Source organism: Macrotis lagotis, chromosome 1, assembly GCF_037893015.1.
Source record: "Macrotis lagotis isolate mMagLag1 chromosome 1, bilby.v1.9.chrom.fasta, whole genome shotgun sequence".
NCBI classification, from domain to species: domain Eukaryota; kingdom Metazoa; phylum Chordata; class Mammalia; order Peramelemorphia; family Peramelidae; genus Macrotis; species Macrotis lagotis.
The window spans coordinates 590,331,284-590,339,877 of record NC_133658.1 but is presented as its reverse complement, the minus strand read 5'-3'; the positions used below and the strand labels follow the sequence as shown (position 1 = coordinate 590,339,877).

Sequence of the window (8,594 nt, the reverse complement as noted above, 5' to 3'; positions counted from 1 at the left end):
TCTGGTGGGGGAAAAGGCCTAGTCAAAGTATTCCTGGATCAAAGGGTATGCCGATTATTTAGCTCTTTGGACACAGTTCCAAATTACTATCCAGAATGGTGGGATCAATTCAGCATCAGAGGAGGGAGTGCCCTACAAGTGGTGACTTGAAACCTGCAGTACTGAAGCATGGTTTTTGTCCCAAATGCTAATCGGGGGGATAGTGGTGGGGTGACCAACCAAACTTCCTCATCCTTTCCCTAGTCAAGATTTCCTTTGTCCTTCATTTTTGAAGAAAGTGCAGTGGGAAAACAACAGGTGATGACCCAGACAGTGTCATTTTCGGTCATGATACCCACCGTGGCCTGGAGGACCATTAGAACAAATTGTCCTCCTCTATCCATCCTGCTGGAGAAGACTTCTGGTGAGCCTAGCAAGCATTTTGGTCACTTGAATGTTGAGTGACACTTTGTGAACAGCCCTGAGGGGAAGCAGGAAGCCCTTAGGAAGCGCTCCTTTGCTCACGTTGATGTTTGTGTTTTCTTTGGCCCGAGCAACTGCTCTACTGTACCTCGAGAACAGCTCAAAGCCAGTTCAGTTTGAGAAGTCAAGCAGGCTCATGCAATCGTCAGAAAGTCTTGCTGTTTCCTCAGGTCTCGGCCAAGGTTTCCACCAGCAGCCTCCGAGGGACGAGAGAAACGTTCTCGAGGAAAAGCTGCAACCCTTGGGGGACTCCAGAGGCAGAATGCCGCGAAGTTCTACACGTCGGTAACCGAGAGAGGCACCAGGAGCGTTCTGCTTTTGTCTACGAAACACGATCCCCGAGGGGGAGTGCACCGTTCCCGGAAGCACTGCAATACCGGGTCGATGCGTGGAGTGGACGGAGCAAGCTCCTATTCCATCTCCCTGCTCCAAAAATCCATTTAATATATTGTCCTCGGATAGAGGACGTATCAGATATTAAACTGATAAGAACAGATACTACACTTGATCTTAGCCAAAAGGCCGAGAAGCGATAACTCCCCACCCCTCCGCTCCACTTTCCCTTCGCCACAGCCCCCTTTTGCACTCGCGCCCACGCCAAAACATTGGATCAGGCCTTTCCCGCCCTCAGCTACATCCTACACCCGAACAAACCATCGCCTGCCTTGCGCCTTTACTCATTTTACAAAATCGCCTAAAACACGCCTGAAAACAGACCTTTACCAGCTTTTAGCACTTTTCCTCCACCAAGGAGACCTTCCTCTCACCCACAAACCCTTGCCTATGCCTCGGTCGATATTTGCATAGGTCTCCTCCCTTCTGCAATTTCCCTTTCATTTCCCCTTCCCTGCCCTTTCGTTTTTTCCTTCCCTTTCTTTTTTCCGTTCCCCCCTCCCCCCCTTTTTTAATTTGGATTTTTTTAAATTGTGAACTTTCCAGTTTTCCCAAATTTTGATCATACAGAACAATTTTTCTTTTATGAAACAACTTGAATCCTTGATGCAACTTACAGGAGCAAAAGAGAGGCAGGAGGGAAGTATTGGTTTCAACCAATCAATAAGATGAACTATAGCAACTCAGGAACCAGTCTAATTATTTGGGAATTGATGAAATTATGTGGGAACTGACTCTACCTTGTGACTCGATTCTGGATCTAAGACGGTCAGTTCCTTTCCCCATTCGATTATGGGTCTAATTCAATTTCTGTCCTGTGAGAAATCATTGTTCCATGATGGGTACTGTGAGAAAACTTGATAGCATTGGTTGACCCTAGCCCTAAGTAACTGAGAAGCTGAACCACTTCTACCTGTTGCTTAGAAAGGCTTAATTAAGGATCTAGCTTAGCAGAAATCCAAAGACTGGTGCAAGGCTGTGTTCACGATAACATCTCAAGTAATCCATGTTTTATCTGAAAACTGGCCCTATTCTAGTCATTTAGTGTTTCCATGTTTCTTTGATCGAACAGACACTTGGGAACAATGGAAACACCTCTTTTTCTGATTTTTAAAAAATTAGACCTATTAATTTGCTGTCCCCTTCCCAATTGGGAAAGTCCCTAAACTGTCCTTCAATTAAAAATGACTCAATGTTGGGTTTGTATACTGTAAATTGTTTTCTTTAAATGCATCAAAACCTGTTTCCCCCTTATTCAGGATCCAGTGCCCAAATGAGGAGGCCTAGCCTTTATAAATAAGTTACACAACTGGCATGCTACAGAGACAATAAAATCCATTCGTTTCATTGTCTTTTCTCAGGAAGCTCACTGGTTACTACCCTCTACTGGTCAGGAGGGGGTAACTGCCATCCCTAGAGCAAAATACTTGAAAGAAAACCTTATTGCAGCTAATTCTCTTCTATCAAAGGTTGGAATTTTGAATGACTTTGCAACCAAAGAGCCCTGCCTGCTTTCATTATACTGTGTTCATATGCTAAAAGCTAGTGAAAATGTTTTAGGTTATGAGTGTTCATATGAAGTACTAATTCAAATAGGAAGAGCAATTCTGCTCTAGTCAGTTTTGGACTGGGCAATTATGTTATAATACCCTTGCCCCATGGAGCATGAGAGGAGAGTGGTGCTAAGCAAAGACTGTTAAAGTTATGGAACCGAAAGGCTCTTTGTCTCCCCAAAAAGGGCCTTTTATCTCTTTCTAAGAGATTTTATTGCAGGGGCTTAGACTGTTCAAACCAGTGTGGGTGTCAATGCTAAAAAGAGGCAGTAGCAGAATCAGGTTAATTGGAACACATCGCTTAATGCCAGCAAGAGCTTTGTGATGCCTCTCTAAACCTACCACAAAAACTTCTTCATGTTTACGAACCGAGGTTCAGTTTTTCTTATTGCTTCACTCTGTAACGTTCAGTTCCTCCAAATAACACGTTGAAATAAGAGTACAATATGGGATAGAGCACTGGCCCTGGAGTCACGAGTACCTGAGTTCAAATCTGGCCTCAGACACTTAATAATTGCCTAGCTGTGTGACCTTGGGAAAGTCACTTAATTAACTCCATTGTCTTAAATTGATAAAAAAAAAAATTTAAGAACTCGGTATGGACCCAAACAACTTCAAATGACTGATAATACATGTTAACGATAAGAGCAATTGTGGACATATCATTACATTGAATGTTAGATGTATATCGAAGCATCATAAAATGGCAATCTATAAAACAGGATGCTGTTACTCTCTTTTCATTGGCAACATTATTTCTCTTACAATCCGTATTCTACCATCATATGTGGTACTCCCATTATTTCGCTTTGCAATGGATCATTAAGAATATCTTCAAATCCAAATGAAAAAATTGTTCTAAATCATTATTGATAAAGGAAATGCAAATCAAAAAAAACTCTGAGGTTTCACCTCACACCTGTCAGATTGACTGATGTGACTGAAAAGGAATATAATCAGTGTTGGAGGGGATATGGAAAAAATGGCAGAGTTGTGACCTGATCCAACCTTTCTGGAGGGCAATTTACAAATATGCCCATAGGGTAGTAAAATTGTTTGTACCCTTTGATCCGGCAAAACCCCTACTGGTTCTGAATCCCAAAGAGTCAATGAAAAAGGGTTAAAAAAAAAAACCCAGGTGTACAAAAGTATTTGTAGTAGCTCGTTCAGTAGTGGTAAAGAATTGGAAAATCGAAGAAAGGCTCATTAATTGGGGAACGGCTGAACAAAATCGTGGCATATGAATGTGATGGAACACCATTGTTCTATATGAAATCATTAGGGATGGGACTTCAGAAAAGCCTGGAAAGATTTCCATGAACTGATGCTGAGTGAAACAAGCAGAACCAGAAGAACGTTATACACAATGGTAACAACACTGGATGATGATCAACCATGAAGGACTTATTCGTTTCAGCAGTACAGACAATTCTAAAAGACTGTGATGGAAAATATCGTCCATATGCAGAGAGGGAACTGTGAAGTTCAATGCAGACTAAAGCTTATTATCTTCAATATTTGCAAGTTGTCTTATGTCATCTTTTTCTCTCTAATGTTTTTTCCCCTCCTGTTTGGAATTGATTCTCCTTTCACAATATAATTAATTTGGATCCATGTGTAGCCTTGATATACATTCATATATACATATATACATATATATATATATATATATATGTAGAACCCATATTGGATTGCTTTGTGAGTGGGAGAGTGGGAGGGAGAGAGAAAATGTAAACCTCAAAACTTTACCCCCCAGGGGTGGCTAGGTGTAGCAGTGGATAAAGCACCAGCCCTGGAGTCAGGAGTACCTGGGTTCAAATCCGGTCTCAGGCACTTAATAATTACCTAGCTGTGTGGCCTTGGGCAAGCCACTTAACCTCATTTGCCTTGCAAAAACCTACCAAAAAACCTTTAGCCCCCAAAAGTGAAAATTTTGGGGGGGCAGCTAGGTAGTGTAGGGGGTAGAGCACCTGCCCTGGAGTCAGGAGGACCTGAATTCAAATCTGGCCTCAGACACTTAATAATCACGTAGTTGTGTGACCTTGGGCAAGTCACTTAACCCCACTGCCTTGCAAAAAAAAGAAAAGAAAAATTTTGTTGGGTGTTCTTGGACAAACAAATAAAAATATCTTTTAAAAGTCAAATTCAATATTTTCATCATCATACCTTAAAATGTCCAGGGAGAGGCATCAGAGCTCTGAAGGAATAGAAGAGATTGGACCTATTTCTCTGCCTGGAATTCCATTACTTCAGGGGAATGGATAGGCCTTAAATATTTCTGAGTGTGGAAAAATTCATTTTATCTTGATTGAGCTGGAAATTTTTGTGTGATAATTCAAGAGGATAACTAGGCAAAAGTTCATTTCTGACAAAAGAAAACCCTCTCTGAAGAATATCATGGTTTCCAAAAGGATTATTAACTGAAAGATTGGAAACCGCAATACTGTCCCTTTAGGGGGGTATCCAAGTCCTCTGGAATTCATCTCCCATGAGCCTGCCCACTGCCAAAAGCTTGAACTTTGTTCTTGTGCCATCCATGTTTCTGTTTCTTTTCGGCTTTTTTGGCAAGGCAATGGGGTTAAGCAACTCACCCGAGGTCACCCAGCTAGCTAATTGGGAAGTGTCTGAGGCCCAACTGGATTTGAGGTCTTCTTTACTGCAGGGCCGGTGCTCTATCCACTGCTCCACCTAGCTGCCCCTTCTGTTTCTTTTTCAAAGGCTTCCAAAAACTTTGAAGACATTACCCAGTAAGGAAGAGAAATCGGGGTACCCTAACTGCCTGGATGGGGAACCAGGACTTCACAATGACACATTGCCTTATCAGAGCCCTGAGCATTAGAAAAGACAATGGAGTTAGGTAGACTGGAAAAAGGCCTGGAATGGATTGGGGGGGGGGGGCGGCTAGTTGAATCCCCCTAAGGCTTAAACTTTTGTAGGTGGGAGTTTTGTAGACTCAGTTCCAAGACTGACCCAGAACAAAGGAGAGCCAAAGCAAGTCCCCTGGGGTCCCAGTCATTTTCTTGTGTACCTTCTACTAATCAGCCAGTAGAAGGCGGTCTCCTGTGGGGTAGATTTGGTGAGTGACGTCGGTAAGGGACAGACCCGAGTTATGCAGATGAGTAGAATGGTGTCTGCAATTTTGTGTAAGGAGATAGTGTGTCTGGAAAAAGGCGGATTTTGAGGGTGAGGGTTAAAGCGCCTTCGCGTGTGCTTGGGGTGTGGGGGGGAGGAAGGCGGGAGTGTGTTGTTGGGCTGCGGAAGCGAAGCCTGAGTGATCGTGTGTTTAGAGTGTGTGCTTGGTGAGGGAGTGGGCGCGTGTGGCAATCCGTAGCATACTTACCTGGCAGGGGTGATTCCATGATCACGAAGGTGGTTTCCCCAGGGCGAGGCTTATCCATTGCACTCCGGATGGGCTGACCCCTGCGATTTCCCCAAATGCGGGAAACTCGACTGCATAATTTGTGGTAGTGGGGGACTGCGTTCGCGCTCTCCCCTGATCTTGAGTCTTTCAAAAAATAGTCCTATGCCTTGCAGCCGTTAGCTACTTCTCCAGTTCGATTCAGTTGCTGAGCTCTAGGTCTGGTTATTCGCATGTTAAGTCTCGTCCACTTGGCATTTTACTTGTTGATTTTATGGAGGGGGTGCTCTACTTTCTTCGGTCGTTCTTCTGATTCCTGAAGGGCTACACCTGTAAAAGCAATACCATGAAGGCTAACTTGGATTAAATTGTGCCACAGTTACTACTGATGGGCAATATTGTTGCTTCAGCTTTTTTTTCTGTCTAAAGGTAAAGAGGGGTTCATAAAAGATACGCATGATGTGTCTGTCATCCAGTACTCTGCCGAAAACTCACCTTCTGCTCGATGAGAGAATGCTCTCCATGGATGGATATTTGTCCCAAATGTTGCTTCTGAGGTACTGGAGCAGGGCAGATTTGCCTTGATCACACTAGGCTTTCTCTTTGGGGGGTCTAGCAATTTGCACCTTCTGAGTGCTGACCTCGGCAATTTCCCCTAAAGTGGAGACATTCAATTGCATTAGACAAATATCTCATTTCAATCTTATTTCAACAGCAAATTTCCTCAATGAATCCAAACTAGTTCACAGGTATGCTGTTGACGGTGCCTATCACCAATAATTTACTGCAATAAAAAGATGTGTTCATTCACTCATTAAGGGAAGGCAAAGAGAGGTGAAGATAGAAGAGTATCAATATAAAAGCCCTATTTTGCAGTCCACCGGATTCATGACTCCTGGTTGAAAATTGTTGTGTGAGGAAGAACAGGAGAGTTGTTTGTTTGCACTTTCCTTTAGTCTTCTAGTTAGAAATCACCAAGTCAGGTGAAAGTGCCTCTTACAATACAAGCCTGGGCCTATTTGACACTGTCCTGGCTTTCATTGTTTCAGTACACTGTTGCTTTGCTGTTTCTCTAGACTACGCCATTGAAAATAACTAGCCAAAAAAAAAATAAATAAATAAAAACAAAGAAAAGAAAAGAACTAGCCAGTGCCAACATCAGGGAGAAGTCTCCCTTTATAGAAGAGGAGAATTTAACTAGACAATTTTCATCTTCCTCAAGACCTGTTAACTTAGGAGTCAGCAAGTTCACCAAACCAAAGATAAAACCAGAAAGTCCGGAAGGTTTTTTAAAATGAGTGGGTGGGAGAATTTAAATGGAATAGATGCTGAAGATGGAGGTGCTGCACAGTTAGATGGTCCAGAGATGAAGTTATTGCTACAGAGGTCAAATACAAAGTTGCCTAAACAAGGAGGTTTTCTAGGTAGAACCAGGAGATAAATTGCAAAACCAACAGAGTAAATTCTCCTGAATTTCCCTACCTCAGCAGGCAGTTGCCACAGCAGGGACTGATAATAGTACTGCTGCACAGCTGACCACCAAGGTCGATCTGAATGTGATGAGGGAAACCCAAGAATATTGAATACTGGATTGATATGGAAATTTTCTCCATATTTGGGGAAATTGCAGAGGTGAGGCATATCTGGGGTTTAAGTATCAAAGGGGAAAAACTTTGTTGGAGGCCGTCAAGCAGGATGCCAGTGCACCTGCCAGAAGCAACAGTAGGTACGTATTACCAGTCCCAGAATTTAGGAAAGTGAAAACTGAATACTTCAGTACAGCCCCACACTGGATCCTTGGGACATAGCTAAAAATACCAATCTTGGAAAGTACCAGATGATGACTGATGCTTGTCCTGCCTTATCTAAGAATATCGTGATGATACCAGAACAAGCACAAAAATTGTATTTGAGTTGAGGGGGTACTATAAAGTCAACTGCCTCACTTTCTCCTCCAGAGACATTGGGTCCAGGGGCCAGACCTGGTAATGGATGTGAGAAAATCAGGGTTAAGTGACTTTGCAAGTAATTAAATAGCCAAGACTATTATTCAATACAGCGAGCCACATGGCTGACACCCATAACAGGCACCAGAAGGGTCTCACTGTCTACATTTTGAAGACTGCAAAACGAGGCAAGAGCGTGAATGCAGTCTCCACTACCACAAATTATGCTGTCGAGTTTCCCGCATTTGGGAAAACGGCAGGGGTCAGCCCATCCGGAGTGCAATGGATAGGCCTCGCCCTGGGGAAACCACCTTCGTGATCATGGAATGGCCCCCACCAGGTAAGTATCTTACAAATTGCCAGGGATGCCCACTCGCTCGCCACACACACACACACACACACACACACACACACACACACACACACACACACACACTTTACATAAAGGACAGTTCATGCTGAACTTCCACATCCCAACCTCTCTCTCTCTCTCTCTCTCTCGTCGTCTCTGGCTTAATGCGTGTGCCAAGCAGGAAAGAGAAATGCGCCTCCCGCGTCTCCTACCAGGAGGGCTGGCAGCTGCCCACTTCAACCCGTGCCCCTTCACGCGGGAGGAAAGCGAGGTTCGGAATCCCTGCCCCGGGGCGCAAACAAGAGGAGGGAAAGCCTGGATGAAGGCTGAGGACCCCAAGCCCAGGAGGTCCCGGAGGGCCAGGTCCCACGGGAGGCGGGGGGTGTAAAGAGAGGCGGGAGGAGTCCCTGAGGGGCGCAGACACAGCGGGCTCGGCTCTGCGCTGCCTCCCGGCGGCCAAGGCTTGTCCGGACTAGAGAGATCGCGGCAGAACGCGTCGATGAGCCCATCCAGGCGCTCGGAGTCGATTG

General features: G+C 44.3%; 1 long non-coding RNA gene and 3 other non-coding genes across 4 annotated transcripts; 1 reads left to right on the top strand and 3 right to left on the bottom strand.

Moving 5' to 3' along the window:
- Window positions 1–805: 805 nt before the first annotated feature.
- LOC141510653 (U2 spliceosomal RNA) lies at window positions 806–996 on the bottom strand. The gene has a single exon (XR_012475084.1). It is a non-coding gene; the product is annotated as a U2 spliceosomal RNA (small nuclear RNA).
- Window positions 997–4,094: 3,098 nt separating this feature from the next.
- On the bottom strand, window positions 4,095–8,545 carry LOC141507318 (uncharacterized). The gene is made up of 3 exons (XR_012474118.1): window positions 8,277–8,545; window positions 6,262–6,421; window positions 4,095–6,096 (listed from the first exon to the last, which is right to left on the bottom strand). It is a non-coding gene; the product is annotated as an uncharacterized LOC141507318 (long non-coding RNA).
- Window positions 5,741–5,904, top strand: LOC141510449 (U1 spliceosomal RNA). Its single transcript, XR_012474937.1, has one exon. It is a non-coding gene; the product is annotated as a U1 spliceosomal RNA (small nuclear RNA).
- Window positions 7,898–8,060, bottom strand: LOC141510580 (U1 spliceosomal RNA). The gene has a single exon (XR_012475039.1). It is a non-coding gene; the product is annotated as a U1 spliceosomal RNA (small nuclear RNA).
- Window positions 8,546–8,594: the final 49 nt, after the last annotated feature.